The 22,197-nt window shown below is 54.3% G+C and overlaps 1 protein-coding gene and 1 non-coding gene across 5 annotated transcripts in view; both read right to left on the bottom strand.

Moving 5' to 3' along the window:
• The window catches only part of NTNG2 (netrin G2), a 74,997-nt gene that overhangs the window by 44,034 nt on the left and 8,766 nt on the right, over positions 1-22,197 (bottom strand). The gene's annotated exons all lie outside the window — the stretch shown is intronic.
• Positions 2,351-2,423, bottom strand: TRNAE-CUC (transfer RNA glutamic acid (anticodon CUC)). Its single transcript has one exon. It is a non-coding gene; the product is annotated as a tRNA-Glu (tRNA).

Raw genomic sequence — 22,197 nt, 5'->3', positions numbered from 1 at the left:
GCAGCCCACTCCCTGGCCCAGCGGGCTCCAGCCGGGGCTTCCCTCCTCTGCAGTTCAAATCCATCCCCCGGGTCTGGTCTGCCGTGTGAACTCACCCAGAGGCCTGAAAATATCACTAACGTGGTGGTTGCCGGGGGTTGGAGGGATGAATAGGGGGGAGCCCAGGGAATTTTTAGGGCAGTGAAGCCATCTTGTATGACACTGTCATGCTGGATAAATGACATGGTACATTTGTGCAATGCCAGGAGGGAGCCCTACTGTCAACGTGGGCTTGCGTTAATAATGACACATCCATGTAACAAAGGTAGCACGCTAATGCCAGCTGTGGATAATGGGGCAGCTGTGTGGGGAAACGGGTCTTAGGGGCTCTCTGGACTGTCTGCTCCATTTTCGGTAAACCTAAGACTGCTCTAAAAAATAAAGGCTATTAATTAACAGGAAACACCGTCACTGAGAACCGCACGCGCCCCAGACCAATTGCAGCTCCTTTGATGAATATTTCAGGGCCCTGGTTTGCTCAGACAAAAGCGGCTTCGATCTGAGTTAAAGCGTCACATTCTAAAAGGAGGCATTCGGCTCCCAGTGGCGGTGGGCGCCTTGTCTCCCGAGGGGCCGAGCCGGCATCACCGCAGCGACCTTGGGCCATCACCTTTGAAGCCCGTTAGTGGAGGGCCAGTTCCTAGGCCACCCAGGGATCCTCAGCGGGCAGCTTGGCTCTGGGGTTTACTGAGGCAGGTCCCACCAAAATAGCTCTGTCCTGGGTCCCCTGTGGTACCACTATCCACCCCACCTGGTCAGACCTGCTGATTCCCAGGACCCGGAAAACTTGGGGTGGAAGGGGGTACAGCATTGAGTCCACCCCCCTCACTGAGCAAATGGGGAAACCGAGGCCCAGGGTGGGGCAGGACTGGCCCAGGACTCCCTGAGGGTGGGAGGGGTTTGAGGACGAGCCTGCTTGTGTCCTGGACAACCTCAGAGGTGTTCTGGAACTCTAGGGACCTCACGCACAACATGGCAGGGAGAGGGGCCTGGCTCAGCCCATGGGGGTCCAAGCTTCCCCGCACTCCAGCTGGTGCTCTTGTGACGTCGCCCGGAACGGGGAGAGGCTGAAAGGCCCCATGGGGATGGCTCAGTGGCTTGTAGAGTCCGGGCCTGGTGATGAAAGGGGGGCAGGCCTGCCTGTGGGGGACAGCCCGCTCCCCAGGCCCTCAGCTGGCTCAGAGCTCACACCTGGACACTGGGGACCGGAAGACACAGTTTGCACCCAAGTGGGCATCCTCCCCTCCCCCGACCCAGCAATCATCCTCTTCCCACAGCTTCCCTTCTCCTACCGCCCCTGGCAACTTGCTATGGAGTATACTGTGCGCCCCCGCCCCCCAAATTCATATGTTGAAGCCTTAACCCCCAGTACTTCTGAATGTGACTGTATTTGGAAATAGGGCCTTTAAAGGTGATTACATTAAAATGAGGCCCTTAGGGGGGGCCCTAATCCAATCTGACTGGTGTCCTTACAAGAAGGGAAAATTTGGATACACAGACCCCTGGGGCACGTGCACACAGAATGACCATGTGAAGAAGCAGCAACAGGGGCCCATGGGCAAGTCATGGAGAGAAGCCTCAGAAGAAACTAGCCTGCCTTGGTTTGCAAGGGTCAGACCTTGACCTTGGACTTCCAGCCTCCAGAACCTGAGAAAATAAATTTCTGTGGTTTAAGCCACGCAGGCCCTAGCAAACGAATACATGCCTCACCCCAAGTGAGCAAAGTGTGGGTCAGGGTGGGAGGAACGGCCAGACGCTCTCTCTGGGGCCCTCCTCTACCGGCCCGCTTCTCAATACGCTGGTACCAGGTGGCATCATGCTACTCTGCCCACCTGGAAAGCTATCCACCCAGCGCTGAAGCTGGGCCTTTTCCCCGGCTGTCTCATCCCCTCTCACCTCTGAGCTTGTGCCCCTGCAGCTGCTTTCCCTCCTCTGGGTTTTCAGAGCTTTCCCTATGTACTTCCTCCAGGAAGCCCTCCTTGCCTGATTCACTTTTTTTTTTTTTCTGATTCACTTTTGAACCCAGTTCCCTCGTCATTCATCACAGGATTGTTAGTGTGCTTATCTGGGACAGTGTAGTGAAGCCTCCCTATAGGGCTTGGACCTCAGTGACCAGTCACTAAGTTACAGTTATTTGGTCATCCTATTAATTAGTTATTAATAGAATGATAATTAGATTAATAGTCATAGACCTCATATGGAATGTTGATATTATTCCTGTCAACCCCCAGCTGCTGTGAAACACCTCACCTCTCCCCTGGTCCTTTTTTTTTTTTTTTTTGGCCACACCGCGTGGCTTGTGGGACCCTAGTTCCCCGACCAGGGATTGAACCTGGGCCCTCCGCAGTGAGAGCGCGGAGTCCTAACCACTGGACCTCCAGGGAAGTCCCTCCTCTGGTCCTTCTCCATCCCCCTGCCTACGTTCCCTCACCTGCCCAGCCTCCTGTGGTCCCCATGGCGGGATATTGGATCCCTCACGCCCCCCCACCCCTGCGCCCGATCTGTCTGTCATCAGGAAGACTGACACAGCCAGCTCTGCAGAGGGACGGGGGGCTCCAACCTGGCTGCCCTAGCCTGCAGGGCTCACTGCCCCCCCCCGCCCCCGCCCCGGCCTCAGCCCGGGAAGCAGATGGTCAGAAACTAATGAATCAGCCTGTGTATTTACCAGCTCTGTGCCTGCTGCGGAGTGAGCGGGCTTAATCAACAGCGAGCACAATAAATAAATCCCAAGCCATCGCCAACACAATTCTCTCTCTCCTATTTCTCTTCTTTCTTCCACCGCCCTCCCACCCCAAGATCTCGGAATTCCATTTAACCGTTGAGGGGCCAGAGTGCCCCCCACTGAAGGCGGCTTCACGCCCACGGTCCTTCCCGAGCGCCACGGGCTCATACCCTCATTTTCCTCCTGTCCACTAGGGAGGATGCCGAGGAGGAAGCCTGGGGTGCGAAGGCCGTTTCACCCCCGAGCCCCGCACCCTGAGCGCTGCTGATCGCTGAGAGTGTGAGGGAGGGGACAGCAGGGGGGCCAGCGTTGGCAGGCCTCCTAGGTCTGCACATTTCTACTCTATGAGATCAGATTAACTAATCACCGTCAAGATAAAGTGGCCTAATACCGGGGAGAAAGAGCCAGGGATGTTTGGGGCACACCCCTAACTTCTCAGGATGACAGCAGGGCCAAACTTTGATATTATCAAAAGTTGTTATTGTTTCTTTAGACATTTCATGAATATCACCAAAACCAAAAAAATCATACTCCTGTTTAAAAACCTTAGGATGGGGGCTTCCCTGGTGGCGCAGTGGTTGAGAGTCCGCCTGCCGATGCAGGGGACACAGGTTCGTGCCCCGGTCCGGGAGGATCCTGCATGCCGCGGAGCGGCTGGGCCCGTGAGCCATGGCAGCTGAGCCTGTGTATCCGGAGCCTGTGCTCCGCAACGGGAGAGGCCACAACAGTGAGAGGCCCGCGTACCGCAAAAAAAAAAAAAAAAAACCTTAGGATGTTCTCTGGAAAAATGTAACACATCACGTTTTCCACTTAGGGGACTCGTGGGGTCCCATTTCCCCAGTTAGGAACCCCTGTTCTGGGGTCAAACAGTTAAGGAAACTGGTGTTGGGGTCTGAAAGCCTTGGCCTCAATCTTGGCTCAACCCCTTGAGGCTGTGTGACCTTGAGAAAGTTGCTTTGCCTCTCTGAGTCTTTATTTTCTCATCCAATATCACATGAGATAATCTGTATGAAATGCCTAGGAAATGTCCTCAAATGGTAGCAATTATTATTAAATAGCAGCTTCACGTACACTAGGTCAAGGGTTTTCCCAGCAACCTTCCAGGGGAAGAAGTAAGGCTGAAGGGCACCTGGCCCCTTCACGGCGAAGCCAGGAACTTCGCACACGACACTGACCACAGTGGGGACTGCTGGCTTGAAAGGGCGTGACGATCGTGACATTCACTGAATGCCAACCATGGGCCAGGGCGGGCTGGGCACTGCACATCCATCCCGGCCGCATCCTCCCGGCACCCCCAGGAGGTGGGGCATCTCCATTTCCCAGACAAGAAACCAAGTACTTGCCAGCCCTGCATCACTTCCTCTGGATCCTGTGGGACCCCAGCAAGGAAATCTTGGGGAAACCAAGCCCATCATATCTGCGGCTCACTTATCTCTACAGATACACAAAGGCAACTCACCTGCAAAGTGGGGCAGCACAGCTGGAGGGGTGAAGGCCGGGGTGCAGGGCGAGGGGAAGGCAGTCAGCCTGGGCACCAGCACGGCAGAGAACGGGGTGGGGACAAATCTCCTCCACAGACACTGAGCAGGAGTCACCTGGACCAACTGTTCTACAGAGAAACATTTCATACCAGGCTTTTCATTGAAGAGACCTTGCAACTGTCTCTTCAGTGCTTTTGCTTTTATGTTATTTTTTTGTGCAAAGGGTGCAGCTGGAGTCAGAGTCAGAGGCCAGGCTGTAAAGAGCAGAGACAAGCTACCAGCAAAAAATATCATCGAGGGTTTCCGTGGTGGCGCAGTGGTTGAGAATCTGCCTGCCAATGCAGGGGACACGGGCTCGAGCCCTGGTCCGGGAAGATCCCACATGCCGCGGAGCAACTAAGCCCGTGCACCACAACTACTGAGCCTGCGTGCTTAGAGCCCGCGAGCCACAAATACTGAGCCCGCGAGCCACAACCACTGAAGCCCACGCGCCTAGAGCCCGTGCTCCGCAACAAGAGAAGCCACCGCAATGAGAAGCCCGCACACCACAACGAAGAGTAGCCCCTGCTCGCCGCAACTAGAGAAAGCCCACGCGCAGCAACGAAGACCCAACGCAGCCGATAAATTAATTAATTAATTAAGTTTTTAAAATGAAAAAGTTTACAAATATATATATCATCGAGTGGGAAAGCTGACTGTTAGCAGAGATGGAGGTAACCTGCCTGGGGGAAGTCTGGCTATCTGTCTTTCTGGGTCCTTAACCATGGAGAGCATGGACGGGGCAGTCACCGGAATTGTAAGCAAGTCTTAGGAGGAGGAATAAACAACTTCATGCAGACTGGCCTTGCCATGCAAACCTGTGTTGGGACAAAATCACACCACTGCCGGACACCGCCAGATCAGGTCCGGGTCTTTGCGGAGCAGCGGGCCACAGTGTGTCGGGAAGGGCTTTGCCCTCTGTAACTGGGAGGGCGGGTACAGGGCTCGGCCGCTCACTGGGCACTTGAGCAGTCGCTCCACTGCCGTGAGCCTTAGGTTCCCAACTGCAGGGGAAGTACTAGGAGGGCCGTGGCCGCCCCCCCCCCCCGCCTCCTTCCCCCCTGCAGCCCAGACCTTGGCACTTTCTGGGGACTCAGGAAAGCCCTGTCCAGTGAATCAAAGTCCAGGGAGGCTGCGAATGCTGACTTCATGGGCGGTCCTGAGAATTGCACCAGGTGCCACGTGGCAAGCACTCTGGGTGGCCCGGGCTTGTGGACAAGGGATGTAGGGAGAGCATCTTGACTATCACCGGCCCCGTGGCCTGGGCCAAGCGCAAGGTCCACGGCCATGCTTAAGCCCTGCATATGCTTTATCCTGGAGGATGGGGTCCTTTTACTTACATTCTGCAAAGGAAGGGGACTGAGCAATGTCTCAAGGTCACGGGGCTCCGCGGTGGCCGAGGTGGGACAAGAAGCCAGGGCGCCGGGCTTGGACACAAGTCAGGAACTGTGCCCCTCACCCAGAGGGAAAGGCGGCTGGCGCCCCAGCCGTGCGCCACTCCCCAGAGGCTCGGGTGTCACCGAGGCGTGTGGGCGAACCCAGGGAACAGTTTAGCAGCTGACAGATTTTTTTGAACCTGTCTGCCAAGTTGCTAGCTGAAGTCTCTTCCTCAGCCCCACCAACCTCAGCTGGGGCTGGGGCATCTGCGGGTGGGAGGCTGGAGGCGGGGGGCTGCCAGGGAGAGCCCTGGGCAAGGGGGGCTGGGCAAGGACTCGGAACACGGCCTTCCCCGGGGACCCTGGCGGGGCGCTTAGGGGAAGGCGGGGCAGCACAGCTCCGTCTTACAGAACAGGACTTAGGCAGGAGCAACAGTGGGGGGAAGTCAACCCACAGAGGAGCTAGCCCCACCTCCGCCTTGGATGACGCTTCTAGAACTTCAGGGGGAAACTCTTTGGGCCTGGTCGTCGACCCATGAGATCATGGAGTTGGGATCCCGGAGACTGTCCCTGACCCTGTGTGTGACCTTGGGTGGGGCCTTGCCCTGCCTGTGCCTCGGTTTCCCCGTTCATGGAACGACTGAGCTCTGACTCTCACCTCCCCAAGTCCAAGTTCCTCGGCTGCCCACACCAGTTCGATGAAAGGATGCAGAGACACATCCCCATGCCCTCATCCCAGGGAGAAAGCCAGGGTGCCGGGGGAATTCTCCTTAACAAATTATTTCCTATTTATTGGTAAGAAAAGTTGCAGCGGGGATAAATTATTAACAAATCGGAAACGGAGATTCTGTTGGGAGCCGATTCTAATTCTAGCCGCGCTGAGGTCTCTAACTCTCTCCTCCCTCCCTCCCTCTGCTCCTCCCCCTGCCCCGCCCCCCTTCTCCTTCTGCGGTTTCACTGATCCCTGTCCCGCCTCTAACTCCTCCCAACCCGATCCCCCAGGCCTCTCTCCTTTCCCTTTTTCTGGTTTCTTTCCCAAAAGCCCTGGACAGCAGCAAGGTCACCCTTCCCTGCTCGTGAATCAGCAGAAACCGACCCTCATGTTATTTCGGGGCAGGAGCTGCAGCTGGCCAGGGAGGCTCCTCTTGTAATTTTCTGGTTTTGTTTCTCCTTGGAGCCGTTTCTTCCCAGCCTGGCCGTTACTCAGGCAGGGGAAGGTGTCTTCCCAGGGCTCATCCATCCTGGCAATGACTCTCCAGAAGCCACAGTGATGTCCTCCCCACCCCCACCCCAGACCCTGATCCCGAGCCAGCCACCGTGGGCATCTCCTGGTCCAAGGTCTGCCTTGGACCCAGAGTCACGGGCCACCTCCTGAGCCTGGCCTGGCCAGGCCGTAACTTAGGAAACGCACTTCAGTTCTGCAGCTGCTCGGAGCAGCCCTCCACTCTGCTCCAGCCCCCCTTTCATTTCACCCCTGCCCACATTTACCTCCTTCCGGAACCTTCCGAGACTGAGACTGGACTCTGGGACAGCAGGGGCCGGGTCTGGCTCATCCTTGCCACCCCGCACTCCCAGTAGTGATTTGCACAAAGTGGCATTTGATAAGTATTTCCAAACGCGGTGAGGATCCTTGACAGTTGTATCTAAGGACGGTATCTGTTGAGCAGTTATTCAACATGCCCTTTTCTTTCTTTTTTTTAAAAATATTTTGGCTCCACCGCGAGTCATGCGGGATCTTCTTTCCCCAACCAGGGATCGAAGCCGTGCCCCCTGCAGCGGAAGCGCAGAGTCCTAACCACTGAACTCCAGGGAAGTCCCAATGCGCCCTTCCTAACGTGCCTCACTGGATCCCATTGCTCTGATGCGACTCAGAGAGGGTAAGCGACCCTCCCGGCATCACCCAGGGAGGACTGTGCGGTTACTGAGGGGAGTGGAAAGCAGCCGGCCCAGGTGCTGTTCTAGCAGCGGGGCAGGGACCCACTTCCTCAGTCCTCCTCGCCCTGACTCTGACTTCCCCGACAGACCCAGCTAGCCAGTCTTTCTGACCACCTGAGGCATAGGGCTGCCCCGGCGGACGAGCTATCCAGGAGACGGACAAGGACGCAACGCCAAACACTGCTTCCACCACTGCAGACCCAGAGAGGCTGTCCATCAGCTGAACAGCCAGAGAGGGTGGGGTGAGGTCTTGCCAAGACTCTGGCTAGACAAGGGTTAATCTCTCCAGGAACTCAAAATTGTACTCCTTAAAAAAAAAAAAAAAAAGGAAATATTTCACTCCGTCCTGGGCATATGCAGATTCTTGCCACAGCCAGATTTTTAGGAGTGTTTGGGGTGGGAAATTCTATCCCAGCTGAAGAGTGCCTGGGTTGATCCCTGTAGGACCACCGCCCCCCCCACCACGGGCACCTGCTGCACCCCAGCCCCTCACTGGGTACCACATAACTGATCAGATCCACGTGGGCATCTCTCTCAGACAAGGGATGGCAGCTCTTCATTTGCATACCTTCCACGACAGGGAGCTCATTACTATAAAAAGCAGATAGGCCAATCTGGACTGCTGGCTCCTTAGAAAGTTTGGCGATGTATTTGGACTCACACTCTGCACATTGCCTTTGCTCCAGGCCCCCTTTCTTCTACGTGTTTGTCCTCTTTTCTCTGGTTATGCTGTAAACATTTTCTAATTGATTAGAAAAAGGAGTGAGAGGCCGGATTAGCCCAAGCCCTCCCCTTTCCCCCCGTGCCAGGAGCTCAAACGCTTCCCCACCAGGGCCAGCAGGAAGGCTCAGCATTCCTCCTCGCCCCGCCTCGCACGCAGACTCCACCTGTTATCCGAGGACCCGACTGCTTGGCGGCGGCCCTGGCCTCTCCCCCTCCTCCCTGCCTGCCCACCCCACTCCCCATCCGAGGCTCGCCACCCAAACAGCTCAACGCTTTCGTGGAACACATTTAGAAAAAAAGTAAATAAAAGTAAAGAGGGAGAGACAGAAGGACAAAAGAAAGAAGGAAAGAAAGAGAGAAAGAGAGAGAAATCGGGGCAGGGTGGGGGGAAGGGCGCAGAGAGGAAGAAAAGCTGCATTCAGAGAAGCTGGGTAAAGTGCATTATTGATTGAGGACTTAGAAAATGCTTAGAGAGTAGGAAAAGCGCCCTGCTCTTTAAAAGCTTGTACAAAGCAGAAGCTAGACACAGGCAGCCTTCCCAAAGAGGGCCTGCTCTGCTGACATGAATATTTTATCACCGAGGAAAAAAAGCGGCTTGGAGGATGCAGTAGTGGGGGCGGGGGGCGGGGAGGCAGGGGGACCAGCAGCCCCCTCCGAGGGGCCTGGCTGGAGTACTCAGGGGAGCCGCCTTCCCCAGACCCCTGGGGCCTTTGCAGAGCCCCTCTCCTCCTCTCTGAGAGCTGCCCTTGGTTTTCTTGCTGAAGAGCAATGGGGCCTCGGTGGGTCCTGAAAGAGCCCCAAGGCTGGTGGGACCACCGGCTGAAAGGGGAGGGTCCAAGAGGGTTGATCCTGGCATCCCCCTCCCCTGACAGTTGTCCTGTCCACCCCCTGCCACCACCAACCCCTCCGACCTCCCCGCCCCGACCTGCCACCAGGCACAGTCTAGAAAGCAGCCGTGCGCTTCAGCACCCCAGAGCTGCACCCCAGAGCACCCTCTTCGGATAAATTCCAAACCCAAGCTGGTCCTGGCTCTGCCCACCTCGCCCACCTATCTCGCTTCTCATCTTGCCTTGCTTCCGTTTTTCTTTTTTAAACTTCACTACTGAGTATTTTTCTTAGCACCAGACATTGAGATCGTGATTTTTCGTGTGAAATTTCCTTTCCTCTATTCATGACGATCCTAATAATTATTTTCAAAACGGAGAAGCCAAGGCACCGATAGGTTAGAAAACCTATTCAATGGCACTTTGCTGAGCAAAGGGCAGAACTGGTGTTAGAAGCTCCACAGTATATGCTCTATAAGGAGCCCGCTATGCTACCCTGCCTCAGCCCGTAGGGTCATTCCTTGGTTTAGGGAAGATGAAATGAACTTTTGTGCCACGGAGCCTACAAAACGTATACAAAATTCTTACAAATCATTGTATGATCCCAGTGAGGTCAATTTCCACCTTGTTTTGGACCCTGGAATCTCTCCTTCCTATCTTGATGCCCATCCCCCATCCCACCTGGGCTTCCTCACCTCTGTCTGGAGCTCCTCTCCTCCACCCCTTTGCAGGCGTCTGCTAACCCTCCCTTCCTCGGAGAACACCCTGGCCAACACCTCCCTCCCCGAGATGGGCACTTGATCGGTTTTCCATAGCGACTTCTTCTGTTAATTACTGTGTGGTCCCCTCCCCACTGTGTGCTCTGTGAAGACAGGAGTGGGGCCTGTCACACGCAAGATGCTTAATTAAGGTTTGCAGAGCGACTCTCCCTCCCGGGCGGGTCCCCTCTCCAGGTCCTCCGCATTGAAAAGGAGGTGTCAGGAGTGGATGCAGTGCCTGGACGGATGGGACCTGACTGTGCCAATGGCCACAAGCTGAGACTTTCTAGGGCTTCTTCTTGCTGGTCTCTGAGGCATAAGAAGCGGTCGGGTAGAGGAAAGAGAAAGAAGTGTCTGGGCCTGCCCCACCCCCGGGCACAACCAGACAGGTGCATCGCTCTACCGATGAAGCCCTTGGTGGTGGTGAGAGAGGCAAGCCTGAGCTGGTAAGGTTTCATTTATTTATTCCTTCACTTATTCAACAACTATCTCTAATGTGCAAAATGGTCCCGAAGAAGCTGCCATCAGACCTGGCTGCCCATCCACATCCTTGGGAAGAAGAGAGATGAAAGTGTCTCTGGGCACTAAGACCAGAAGTTCTGCTCCAGGTTGAACGCGAACCAAGCCACCAAACAACCAACCACTCAAAAGCCCCTGCAGTGACTCAGATGCCTGGCCAGGTTGGGGTGCCTGCTACAGTTGGTCCAAAGAAGGACACCTGTACAGTGATGTCAGCCCAGCTCTCACCATCATCCCTGCTTTATAGCTGAGGGGACTGAGGCCCCCAGAGGCCAGGCACTGACTCAAGGTCATACCTGCGGTAACCTTTGACCCCTTATGGGAGCATTGACCACCGTGCTGTGACCACCAGAGTATGGCACGGATGACAAGCCTGGAGGGGAACTGGCTGGGAAGGTCAGGAAGGCTTCCTGGAGGAGGTGGGGTTTCAGAAGGACAGGCCCACAATGGGGGGCTGGGCTGGATATGGACAGGTGGAGGGAGATTTGACCGGGCTGTGGGGAGGGTGCGCTATGTAGCGGGATCAAGAGAAGGGCCAGACCAGACGTGCAAAAGCCACAGGTAGAGAGGAGTTAATGTGCTTGGATGGACCAGGAGCCTGGTGGGCAGCAGGAGATAAGGTGGAAGGGGAGGCCTGGAGCCAGCCTGCAGCCTTGACATTTAGCAGCTGCAGGGAAAGCCCTGACTCTGGCTGGGCGGCCTCCTTTCAGAAAGAGAGGTTAAGAACCTGGGAACAAAGGGTAAGGTGGCGGCCAGCACCCTTCAGGTCCCAGGAAGCCAGAGCAAGGATGGGATGCCTGCAGCTCAGATGGAAGGAAAGATTCTGAGAGCAATCTCTCTCCCCCTCTAGTCTTTGAATTCAAAAAACCAAGATGCTGAAGATGAAAAGACAAGATGCTTATAGCTGGAAGGGACCCAGTGCCGTCCTGGGCAAGACTGAAATGTTGGTTCTGAAACTTGGTTTCATCCTGGGACCACCCAGCTTGAATAAATCCTCGGCCCAGGCCCACCCTAGAGACTCTGCAGTAGCAGGTGGGGCTGCAGCCCCGGCAGGTTGTGGGGGGGGGATCTTAAGAGCTCCCAGGTGAGTCCACTGTGAGGCTCAGCTGAGGACACTCAAGTGGGATGGGGACCCGGACAGAACCAAGAGTCTGCACAGCTCCCTGTCCCCTGCCTTCACTCCTCTGGAGTCCCAGCGGACCATCTGGGTTTGGGGCCTTCAGAAAGGCTGTCTCAAGGTTTAGGAGACCCGGAGGCAAAGGAGGAGAGAGCCCCCAAATCTGAACCCCTATTCCTGCTGTGGAGACACCCCTTAGAGTGGTTCTCACGTTGACTCACCTAGGGGAACCCCGGACCAACCACATCAGACCCTCAGGGGGTTGGCTGGTTACAGCTCCCCAGGAGACTCTGACCTGCAGCCAAGGTCAAGGCCACAGCCCGGAGGACCCTTCAATGGGACAATTCTCCATCTTGGAGCGGCACCTGGCTCCCAGTCTTGCTTTCCTTCCGCTCCCCATTCCCATGCCTCTCCCCCAGGCTGAGAGGCAGCCAGACCCTTGGGGAACCCACGGGTGGGAGGGGGGGAGCTGCCGGGTGCAAGCAGGCCCAGTGGAAGGCAGATGCCTGGCTCCCCGCCCCCACTTCCCTCCACCCTGTATTTTTAGGTCCATTATTGTCCATTCTTGGGTGTATTTTTTCCCCACTCCTTCCCCAGAAAAACAGATCGGATTCCTCCAGGCAAAGCCATCTCGCCTTCCCTGGAGCTGGTGCGTGGGAGCCCACACACTGCCAGATAGACATGAAATAAGTGAATTATCAAATCATCGGATTAGCAGACTCCATCATGTCTCAAGGGGTAGAGGGGGTGGGCAAAACGCTGCCGTCACTCCTCCCCAGCCCTCCTTGCTCAGGCTGCCGAGGAGTGCTGGGGGAGGAGGGGCAGACAGGGACAGTACACTCCCCCAGCAAAATGGCCACGCATACGTGCACGCACGCGCACACGCACATACACACACAACAACCACCTCAATCCAACCGTGAGATAGAGATTCAGAGCGCCTCAGGTCAGCTAAGCAGCCTGGTTAGGAGCTAGGCACTGGGTCCAGGGAGCCTGGAGTGGAGGTGCCAGGCTCCTCTACTTGGAAGCTGTGTGACTTTGAGCAAGTGGCTTAACCTCTCTGAACCTCAGGTTCCTCTTATTGAAAATGGGTATAAATATAGGATCTGTCGTTAAGTGTTCTGGGTGGGTTCAACGAGCAGCTTCAGGTCAAGTGCTTGGTATGCAGTAGGCACTCAATAAATATGAGCTTTTGCTGGTCTGAAGAGGTGGTGGAAGAGGTGGAATCAAGAAAAGCCTCAGGCAACAGGATCAGTCAGTTCCAAGAAGACAAATGGTGATTTTCCTGAGCTTAAGGGCCCCCCGAAGGAGCACAGGGGCCCACAGGGGCCCACATGTGGACTCAGGGTGGTCTGGGAAGCCTTGTGAGTGTTTGCAACCGTGTGTGTGTGTGTGTGTGTGTGTGTGTGTGTGTGTGTGTGCACGCACACACATTGTTCCAGGAAGAGCACCATGGATTCTCAAAGGGGCGGAGACCCCGCCAGAGAAGGAGGCACTGCTCTGGGGCTTTGCGGCTGAGCTGAGGTTGGTGTCCTGCCTCTGCCCATCCCCTCCGGGTCCTCCAGTGCCTGGGAGGTTATTGCTCTCTCCATGCCTCTCCCTCTTCCTCCCTCTAAGTCTGAAAGTCCCAAAAGCCAGAAGCAAGATCTAGGAATGCAGTGGGGTCTGGAGGGTGAATACATAGACCCCCTCTGGTGAAGGCAGGAAGTTTACATCCCAAAGCAGGGATGAGACCCAAGGGCACCCAGCCCCTGGCAGCCAGTCCAGCGTGGAGCCTGATCCCCCAGAAGCCCAGACCCAGCAAGACGCCAGCCTCGGAGCTGTTGGCAAGGGGTTTTAGAGGGTGCCTGGGGTGGGAACAGGGCATGCTCTTTGGCCCACTGGCTTCTCCTCCTGCCGTCACCTGCCTTTGCTGTCTCTTGATTCCCCAGAAGGAGTGGACAATTCAGGAACCTGCAGTCTCCCACATGGGCACCATGCCCTTTCTGTGGGCTCAGGCGGGGGCGTGCTACTGTGGCTGACGAGGCTCTGGGGTTACCTGCAGGCTCCATCTCTCATTCTCCTCCTTTTCATCTTTTGCCCCAAAACCGACTTCTGCTACGACGGAGGGGAAATGCCCTGGTCGTGTTTCATTTCCTTTTATTTCCCTGGTTGACACTTGGAGTCAAGTGGACCAATGATTCAGGCAACAGGAGGGAGCTGGAATGCAGGACCGAGGGGGTCCAAATTGTCCCAAAGCCCCCAGGACAAACTGTGCTGGGGTAGAAGAATGCCAGGTCCTTTCAGACGGGCCCAGGACGCTTTAATAGGAAGGGCAGCTCTAGAAAGCCCCAGGTGTAGATCTGGAGGGATCCACAAACGTGGATTTAATTCCTTCCTACCAACGAGGCCCTGAGGGGTGACGTGGTTGCACCTTGGGATCTCGGGTCCCCAAGGACAGTGATCCCGACTTTTGACAAGGCAGGATGGGACAGTGGTCAAGGCCCCGGAGACAGATCCTGGCTTTGTCGCTGCTGTGCAAACTTGGGTAAGTCTCTCCACCTCTCTGAGCCTCCCTCCCTTCATTTGCAGTATACCCGTCCCAGTGCTGCGGAGAAAACACAAACGCCATGCACAGAAAGTGCACATGCAGGGTACCCGGCCCACAGGGAGGCCTCGGGAAATGGCAGCCAAAACCCACGAGATGGGGCAGGTGGGAGAAACACCAGCGTGTGGTGAGACACACGAGAGTGTGTCCCCGGCTCTTGCTTCCTGAAGCTCCCACCTGCAGGCCGGGGTTGGACCACATGCACCCCAGCCCGACATCGGAGGGTAATCGCCGAGGCTGACTTTGCTGTGATCCCTAACATTCTGCCCCCCATCCTGCCTCACCCCTGGCCTTGCCCACCTCCCACAAACATCCCCTTCCTGTCCACCTTTCACAGTGCTGCCACAGCAAGGAGAACCACAGCTTGCGGACGGGCCAGGGCAGGGGCCTTAAGATCCCCAGGGCCTGCAAGAGCCAGCTCTGAGCAGGGCTGGGTCACCAGGGGCTACACACAGGTGTGAGAGCTCACCTGAGCAGGCCAGAGAGCAAACTTTAACCTTACGGCCATGCCTACCCTGAAGGTGTGGCTCCACCGCACGCTGGGAGGCATTCCAGGTCCCCCACCGAATGCCACCGCATGTGGTCAAATCCAGGAGGTGACTGGATGTACGGGGACCTGGTGTGGAGGGCCTCACGTCCCCAGGGCTCCAGTCCATGGCTTGCGGTTGAACCTCCCGGGTCTGCTGCTCCCTCACTGGGGCCCGAGGAAGTCAGTCCATCCCGTCGGGCCTCAGTTTCCCCATGTAGGAAATGGGGCAGAAGTTGGACGCTATTAGTGGTTTCGTATTGTGTTCACAGGAGCCCTAGGATTTCCGGGGGTGGGGGCTCAGGGGTCCGGGGCAGGGGCAGAGGGTACCAGCAGCCAGGTTCCAGGCACCCACTTTCCCCTGAGTAGTTAGTCCCACTGTAATGTGCTTAGAGATATCGGGGTTCCTCTGGTTTAGGTAATCTCTAAGACCCCTTCCCAACTGCACCATCTACTTGAGATGAGGGATAATTATCACCAGCATTTCTTTATCACCTACTTGTGTAGCAAAGATGGAGACACAGAATCTGGTGCCCTGATGAGCAGGGGAGGGGAGGAGGTGAAGTGGAGGCAGGAGATATTTGGAGACCAGAGAGGTCACAGGTCATGACATCCCCTCCCCAGATACCCTTCTCTGGGAATCACAGTTAACATCCCAGCTTAAAGGATAAGTTAGGAAAAAAGGAGCAAAAGCGGGAGGAAAGGACGGAGGTGGGAGAGAAAGGGAGGGAGGAGGGGTGAGCATTTGGACTTCCTCCCTCCTCGGGAGGTTGAAGGACTAGGGTCTGAGTTTGGGCCTGGACTTTGCCACTCAGTATTAGACTCTCAGTTTTCTCATCTGTAAAATGGGGACAATAAGATAAAGGTTGTTTCCACCATGAGGGGTATTTGGGAGGGTTAGATGAAATACCGCACATAGACTGCTCAGTGCCTCAGTGGAATAGATCTGAGAGTCCAGAAATAAACCCACACGTCTATGGTCAACTGATTTTCAACAAGGGTGTCAAGACCATTCCATGGGGAAAGAATAGTCTTTTCAACATGTGGTGCTGGGAAAAGCATATATCCACATGTAAAAGACTGAAGTTGGATGCTCGTCTGACATCATATACAAAAATTAACTCAAAATGGATCAAAGATCTAACTATAAGAGCGAAAACTATTAAAGTCTTAGGAGAAAACATAGGGGTAAGCACTCGTGAGCTTGAATTTAGCAATGAGTCCTTAGATATGACACCAAGAGCACAAGGGAAAAAGAGATGAATTAGACTTCACTAAAATAAAAAAAGAAATCGTGCCTAAAGGACACAATCAAGAGAATGAAAGATTATCTGTAGAATGGGGGAGATATTTGCAAATCATATATCTGATAAGGATTTAGTATCCAGAATATATAAAAAACATGTACTACTCAACAACAAAAAGACAACCCAATGAAAAAATGGGCAAAAGACTTGAATATGTATTTCTCCAAAGAAGATATATAAATGGTCAATAAGCACATAATATCCAGCATCATTAGTCATTCGGGACATGAAAATCAAAATCCTAATGAGATACCACTTCACACCAACCGGGTTAGCCATTATAGTAAAAAACAAAGACGGAAAATGACAAACGTTGGCAAGGACCTGGAGAAATTGGAACCCTTGTACAGAGTTGGTAGGAATGTAATATGGTGCAGCTGCCCTGGAAAACAGTTCGGCATTTCCTTAAAAACTTAAATCTAAAATTACCATATGGGGACTTCCCTGGTGGCACATGGTTAAGAATCCGCCTGCCGATGCAGGGGACACGGGTTCGAGCCCTGGTTCGGGAAGATCCCACATGCCGCAGAGCAACTAAGCCCGTGCACCACAACTACTGAGCCTGTGCTCTAGAGCCCACGAGCCACAACTACTGAGCCCAAGTGCCACAACTACCGAAGCCCGTGCACCTAGAGCCCACGCTCCGCAACAAAGAGAAGCCAACGCAATGAGAAGCCTGCACACTGCAATGAAGAGGGGCCCCGTCTCGCTGCAACTGGAGAGAAAGCCCGCGCGCAGCAATGAAGACCCAACGCAGCCAAAGATAAACAAACACATAAATAAATTTATTTAAAAAATAAATAAACAAAAAATAAAATTACCATATGACCCAGCAATTCTACTCCTAGGTATAGACCCAAGAGGAATGAAAACATATGTCCACTCAAAACCTTGTCCGTAAATGTTCCTAACAATATTATTCATAATAGCCCCAAAGTGGAAACAACCCAAATGCCCAGCAACCAATGAATGGATAAACAAAACGTGGTAGCGCATACGGTGGAATATTATTCGGCCGTAAAAAGGAATGAAGTACTGGTACGAGCTACGACATGGATGAAGCTTGAGCACGTTATGCCGAGCGAAGGAAGCCAGATACAAAAAGTCACACACTGCATGATTCCATTTACATGAAATGTCTGGAATAGGCAAATGTGAGAGACAGAAGGCAGACTAGTGGTTGCCAGGGGCTGGGGGAAGGAGGAACGGGGAGTGGCTGCTGAGGGAGACGGGGTTTCCCGTCTGGTTACACAACATCATGCATGTGCTAAATGGCACGACTTAAACATGGTTCAAAAGGCAAATTTTATGTCATATGTTTTACCCCAACTTTAAAAAACTGAATGGTTCATTTCATGTTATGTGACGATCATCTCAATTCTTTTAATTAAAAAATAGTTTTAAATGCCTTCACCACAAGAAAAAACATTTTAACGGTGCGTGGTGATGGATATTAACTAAACTTACAGTGGTAATCCTTTCACAACATGTACCTACCTCAGATCATCACGTCATACAGTACACCTAAAACGGATGCAATCTTCTATGTCAATTATACCTCAATTAAAAAATTTGCAAAAGAATTTAGAAGCAGAAACCAAGGGGAAACGATGTGATGTACCGTTATGTTTTTAGCCCTCAGCTTTGTTTTTCTTTGTTTTGATTTTCCTTTAAGAGACTACTATAATAAAGGGATTTAAACTTGAAAAAAAGTCTAGTGCTGTGCTGAGCACAGGATATGCACTTGGAACCCTTCTGTCTGCACTGGAGCCCCTCACTTTGTCTGTTTGAGACCAAGGCTGAACCCCAGCATAGATTTTTACCAAACTCCGAGAATGTATCTTACAATCACGCAGGGATGCTGGGTGACGTGGTTAATCTAGCCAAACCCCATCGTTGCACCGTTGGGGAAACTGAGGCTAAGGAGCTGTCCCAGCAGCGAGGAGACTCTGTCGGGTCCCAGCACTGCCCCGCTCGCATCCTGCGCTCATGCTACTCTGGCACGCCACCCACCCCCCACCAGCGCCAGCAGTTGGTGTGTGCTTGGGGAATTAGAAACACGTTTGCATATATTTAAGCAAATACGCTGTGATGAAAAACAAATCAGAACCTGCGAACCAAAGCTGAACAGACCCATGCATCATCTGCATTTCCCACTTTCCCCATCACTCCGGTCCCCTCCAGGTGGGAGCTGAGCATCCTCGTGGGCCAAGTGGGCCCTGGCCAGGTCTGAGGCAGGAAAGCCTGGGTCCTGGGCTGTGGGACAGGAACAGAGCTTTGCAGCCTGGACCCCGTTACTGGGGCAGTGAGGGTGAGGGAACCCGCTTCTTTGAGCCTGCCAATCTCTGTTCGGCCCCGTGGCTCAGGAATCCCATGCCCCGTGGGCTCCCTCAGGTCTCTGCATGCCCACTGCTCTGCCCCTCCGCTCCTCCCCCGACACCCTTGGCCTAACCCCCCTGACACTAGAGAGTAGTTAGGAATCAGGCAGAGGAAGGTTGCATCCCAGCTCCACCATTAGTGGGCCTTGGGGAGCCTTGGTCTATCCCTCCATCCAATGGCACAATAACAGCCCCGCCCACAGGCTTACAGGGAGCGGGGTGGGGGGTGGGGTGATGAAACAAACAGGTGGAGTGGGTCATCCCCTCCCCATCACCCACACGCTCTCCCCTCATGTCACACGGAGCCCTACCTGCATCTCTGCAATTGCGATTCTTTCTGCTTCATCATCACTCTTCTGAATCCTCCAACCCTTCAAGGTCATAGACCAACCCAGACCAACCCGGTGCCCTGCCTTCCCCCTCTGAACTCCCACAGCATATGCTGACTATACCCCACCTTACACACTTGGCTAATAGGCTCCTCTTCTGTTATTTTCTACTTTTACTCCTTTTGTCTCTCACGCTAAATTCTAGGATGGGGGAAAAAAATCCCTTTTGGGAAACATTCATTTTGTGCCAGGCACCCAGCTGAGGGCTACACGCTTTGTCTCATCTCATCCGTACGACCTTCCTTTGAGATTGTGTTTAGCATCATCCCAATTTTCAGATGAGAAAACCGAGGCTCAGAGCACGAGGGACTTATCCAAAGTCCCACAACCCAGAAGGGGTGGGATGAGCATGGGCCCCCGTTTGCCCCATCCCAAACCTCAAGTTCTCACCCACAGCTGGAGTGGCCTGCCTGTCCATCCATCCATCCACCCCCTGCCTCGTCACACGTGGGACTTAACAAGGCAGCTTGTGTTATACGTGCATTAAGGGAGAAAAATGAAAATATATGAAAAATCAGGGCCAGGGAATGTAGAGAGGGAAGAGGCGGATGAGCCCGGGGAAAAGTTCTAGAACCTCTAAGTCTCTGACACTCTTTGGAAAGATGTGTCCTCCAGGCCATTTCCCTTCCCCCTGGCATTCCGGAGGCCCTGCCCCCTACCCTCCATGGAGTGTCTGGACCCAAACTCATTCCCTTAAGAAGAGTAAGAGGCCAAGATCTCCGTCTTGTGGGCCCGGCCCTCGGAGGCAGCGCTGCTCCCATCCTGTCACTCGTCTGCTCCCCAGGAAGGAGACTTTACCAAGCAACAAGATGTCATGCATGGAACTATTCTTGTCCCAGGCTGGGCCCTGCCTCGGGCATTTCAAGAGACTGAGTGGCTTTAACTAAGGGCTGGGGGAAGCTCAGGTTCCAACACCACTTCCTGCTTAAGGACAGAACTGTGCAGACCTCCTGGTGTCAACTGACTGAAAATCCTACAGAACAGGGACTCAAATGGAGATAAGTAGAGGCCTTTGGTGCCTCCTCTGTCCTGATTGAAACCCTAGTTATTCCTGCAAGAGTCAGCCCCAATCTCTCCTCCTCCGAGAAGCCTTCCTGGATCACACTGTCCCTCCACCCACCCATCCATTGGTTCAGTAAATGCCTTCTGAGCATTAACTGAGCCAAGAGGGAGGGACGCAAAGATAAACAAGGCGGCCCTGCCTCTGGGGAGCTCACAGTCCAAGGGGGAGGCAAACATCAGGAGTAGAATAACGAGCATGGATTGACCATTGACTCCAGGCACTGTGCTCATGACGGTTCCAAATGCATATTTCCATCAATAGTCCCATTTAAGGAAATGAGACTCAGAGAGGTTAAGCTTCACGCCAAAGGTCACACAGCAGGGGATTCCAACCTCTACCTCTCTGCCTCTAGAGCCTGAACTCTTAACCAGTAGGCCACTTCTGTAAGCCCAATGACACAGATGTGACCAGATGGGGCCTTCTAATCCACCTGGGCTAGGGAGTCAAGGACGGCCTCCTGGGGGGGGGTCCAAACTGAACCTCAAAAACTGAGGTAATCTAGGTAAACACGAAAGCCTCGGAAATGAAGGAAGGAAAGAAGGCGGAGGGGGCAGCACGGGCCAAGGCAAGGAGGCAGGAAACCCCGTGGTGAGCTAGAGCATATGGTGCGGGGGGGGGAGCGGGTCACGCCCTCATCCTTCTCAAGCTCCTTACTTTACGTCTCAGTCTCACCCACTCCTAGTTAGTTGTGCACCACCCTTAACACCTGCTGTGTTTCTCTTGTTGTTTATTTGGATTTGCAGGAGTTATTGCACTGTCCCATCACAGCTGTACCTGGCATGAGGTCAGCCCCGGAAACGGGACGGGAGGGCTGTGACGGGGAGAGGAGGGAGGGGTGGGGAAGGGTGTTCCCCAGGCTGTCCTCTGTGGGTTTGGGGGCAGCACACAGAGGGGAAAGGAGACCCGAGCCAGTGGGCTGGTGAGCTCAGTGCTGCTGGATGGAAACGTTTCGTGAACATCAAGGTCTGGCAGGAGGCGTGGCATCTGTGACCTTGATTCTGCACGTGGTGTTCAGTGTCATGGTGGGGAGGGGCTTGAGGCCCCCGGGACCCACCTGCCGTCTGCAGTCATCAGCCCAGCAGACCCCATGGGGTAGGGATGGGGCCATTTGCTCTGCGTCTGGGTATACGGAGGTGCAGAGAAGGCAAAGCAGGTTCTGAGGAAGACGTGGGCTCTAAGATGCGCCTTCGTGACCATCTCTGGGTTTTCCTGTGCACCAAGACCCAGGCACCTCTGTGTGCTCAAGTCTCCTTAGATGAAACATTTAATGTTCAGCTATTTCACTGTGGAAAAAGAAAGATGCTCAAGACTGGATCAACGACACTATCAAAGCCTCACCCTAGAAGAGAACTTGCGCTCTCCAAGCGCTTTCAGATATTCTGAAAGGCATTTCCTTCTCCCAGGAAGTCGGCGGGGGGGGGGGGCAAGGCAGCCATGTCCCATTACGTGGGGAAACTGAGGCTCAGAAAATTGAAAGACTTGCCCCAGATCACCCAGCCCACAAGCAGCAAAGCTGGGATGCAAGCTCCGGTCTTCAGATTCCAGGCCTGTGGCTCTTGTCGGGTTAGCACACCACCTTTCTGGAACCTTCCGCCAGGTCTCCCACATTCAGGAATCTGAGCTCCCAGCTTCACCCCTCACCCCTGGGACCTCCACCCCTCCTGCTCTCTGCTTTCCTCCTTCCGCAGTGGCGACACCCCCTTACCCTGCAAAGGTCCTGTGGCAACCACAGGCCTCCTGTCTGTCCGTCATCAATAGTAAGTATCACCCATGACTGACAGATCATGTAGAGCAGCGTTCCTCAGAGCATTGCCCGCGTGCATCCGAATTACCTGGACTTCTCGTTAAAATGCAGCTCTGGCTCAGCGGGTCTGGGGCGGGGCCCGGGGGTCTGCATCTCTAACAAGGTGAGTCCAGGGACTACACTTTGGGCAGCAGTGTGTAGCTAGCTGTAGGATCATTTTAAACACCACCTGCCTGGTCTATGCCCCCCACCCTCTTTTCTCACCATCTCTCTCCTGAGCCTCAAGGCGTGAGGACAGGGTTTCCCCCTTCCTTTCACGGCAGCGCAGGAAGCTGGCCGGCGACCGCTCTTTCGAAGCTCTGCGGGGCTGCTCCCCTAACCCAACAGTGCCCTCCCCATCCCAAAGGGGTCCTGCTAGGGGCTGAGAAGCCCTTGCGGGCGCTGCCTTTCCCTCCTTCTCCCTGGTCCTGCAGCCTCAGAAGGCTTGGCCCTCTCCAACCAGGCCCTGGGAGTCAGGGGTGGGAGGCCGCCTGCCTTCTCCCGCAGCCCTCATTGAAATTTCGCCCTTGCCCAAGAATCCTTGGTGGAGAGCTCAGCCCTATTAATTCTCATTGTGCATTTGGAGCCAATAGGTTTTTTGTTCATTTATCTTGGTCTTCCTCCCCGCTCG

The sequence above is a fragment of the Orcinus orca genome, chromosome 6 (assembly GCF_937001465.1).
Source record: "Orcinus orca chromosome 6, mOrcOrc1.1, whole genome shotgun sequence".
NCBI classification, from domain to species: Eukaryota; Metazoa; Chordata; class Mammalia; order Artiodactyla; family Delphinidae; genus Orcinus; species Orcinus orca.
This window is presented reverse-complemented; position numbering and strand designations above follow the sequence as displayed.